The sequence below is a fragment of the Triticum urartu genome, chromosome 2 (assembly GCF_003073215.2).
Source record: "Triticum urartu cultivar G1812 chromosome 2, Tu2.1, whole genome shotgun sequence".
Taxonomy (NCBI): Eukaryota; Viridiplantae; Streptophyta; class Magnoliopsida; order Poales; family Poaceae; genus Triticum; species Triticum urartu.
This window is the reverse complement of record NC_053023.1, coordinates 291,519,707-291,522,070: the sequence shown is the minus strand read 5'-3', so window position 1 is coordinate 291,522,070 and position 2,364 is coordinate 291,519,707. Positions and strand designations below refer to the sequence as shown.

The 2,364-nt window shown below is 32.0% G+C and overlaps 1 non-coding gene across 1 annotated transcript; it reads right to left on the bottom strand.

The window, feature by feature from the left end:
- Nucleotides 1-1,443: 1,443 nt before the first annotated feature.
- On the bottom strand, nt 1,444-1,515 carry TRNAR-UCU. Its single transcript has one exon. It is a non-coding gene; the product is annotated as a tRNA-Arg (tRNA).
- Between the last annotated feature and the right edge of the window lie 849 nt (nt 1,516-2,364).

The window sequence follows — 2,364 nt, the reverse complement described above, 5'->3', positions numbered from 1 at the left end:
AGGCAAAAAGAGGTACTCTTTCTACAACTATATTAGTATTAGTACCAATTTAAACGGGAAATAGCTAATGTAAAATTTATCTGATATAGAACACTCATATCGATAAAATGGTTTGAACTATTTACTAGAAAAAAAAGGGGGCACCCTGCCCTTTTTTAACCAATGCCGAATCGACGACCTATGTATAAAAAAGAGAAATTTTTTGGATTTGAAGAAAAAAAACTCTCATTCCTTTTATTGAGCACAATGATGCGAATCGGGCTTTAATGAGTTCTAATATGCAGCGCCAAGCAGTTCCGCTTTCTCGGTCCGAGAAATGCATTGTTGGAACTGGATTGGAACGCCAAACAGCTCTAGATTCGAGGGCGATTTCAAAATCAAAAAAAGTAAAGTCAAAATTATTTAGCTTATTCTCTCAATTTCAATCGACCGCTGCTGGATTTAGTATATCTAATATGAATTGGTATTCTAATCTCGTACACACACAAATTTGCAATTATTCATCTACTACTGGAATTTGGATTTATTTTATCGATGCAAATTGGATTTGGATAGAAGGGTACATTCTTTCTAATAAATCCTTGTATGGCTTCCTCTATTTCTCTATAAAAAGAAATATGACCAAGAGTGGTTCGAATGTATATCGAACGAATTTCCTAGGATTAGGATCCTTTTTTCTTTTTTCCTCTATGTGTATTTTACATACCACAGTAATTTGCTATAGAGAATTTCTAATTTCTATTAAATCAAAATAAGATAATATACTAAATCTCGTAACATTTTCTGATCTATTTGATAGTCGCCAATTAAAAGGAGATATTTTCGCAATTTTTGTTATAGCCCTTGCAGCTGCCGAAGCCGCTATTGGACTATCCATTCTTTCTTCCATCCATCGTAATAGGAAATCCACTCGTATCAATCAATCTAATTTATTGAATAATTAGACTTTTGAATAATTAGACATAGAATCCTCTAAACAAAGGCGCACATATTAAAATAAATAGAAATCAATACTATTTTCTTAGTATTATTTGAGAATATCCATTTTTTTAGTAGATTATTGCATAGTATTCTTTTTCACTTAAATGAATTTTTTTATTTGTAATTCATTGATATTGCAATTTGAATATTGCAATAATTTATATTGAAAAGACGATAGCCAATTTATTGGCTAATTCGAAACATCTAAAAGATACTAAACCTCAATTCCAAGAAATTATATCTTCTAGCAAGACATTCACCGAGCAAGCGGAAATCCTTTTGAAGGAAGCTATTCGGGAATAGCTGGAACGGTTTTCTCTTCAGTAACAAATAAATTTTGCATGTCTACTCTTGTTAGTAGAATAGGAATCGTTGAGAAAGCTTTTTCATTTGAATCATGCAAAAAAGTTTTCTTTGTTTTTAGTTTAGTATAGTTATTTAAAGAATAGATAGAAATAAGATTGCGTCCAATAGGATTTGAACCTATACCAAAGGTTTAGAAGACCTCTGTCCTATCCATTAGACAATGGACGCTTTTCTTTCATATTTTATTCTTTCTTTTATTTTTTTGCTTCTTCCGAGAAAAAACTATTAGACCAAAACTCTTTTAGGAAATCAAAAAATCCAGATACAAATGCATGATGTATATATTATATCATGCATATATCATAAAGAAGGTCATTCTTTGATAAAGAGAAATGATCACTATGAGTCAGACTCAATAGAATTGGATCCATTCCAAATAGCGAGAATTAGGATTCTTGATCCCTCTCAATCTCTCTTTCAATTCGAGGATCCAGAGAGGTGTTTTCATAGTCATCTCCGGGAAAGGACCCGCGGAATTTTTATTTTACTCTTATAACGCGAATTGAATCTATTCGATTCACTCTTATGAAGCAACAAGAAAAAGAGATCACTCGAGGATCCAATATCTTATTCCACGAAGGAAGTATCCTGAAAATCCTTGATTTAGTTTCGAGTAATAAACTAATAAAACCTTAATCAAAACTATTCAACTAGCCTAAAAATAAAAAAACCTTCAATGGAAGAGTTTACTTTTTTTTTGCAAAATTTCTGTAAATTTGAAGTTGAACTTAATTAAACAAGCCAAGCAATTTGCTCACAATCACAAGAAATTTTTCCCCCGCCATATTTTCTTCCCCTCTGTTTGTCCACTACCTCGGCTAAACCCTAAGCAAAAGAAAAAGAGGTCCAAGAGACAGACCCGAATAAAGAAGAAATAGTAATCTTTGACGAATTAGGAAGAAAAAGGATTCTTATTTTGATACAAGAAGAATCGGCACAAGAAAAAGGCTTTTTCTTGTGCCGAATAGACGATTAAGAAGACCTGCAATCCCTCCGAAAAAGAAGAAATTTTAATTT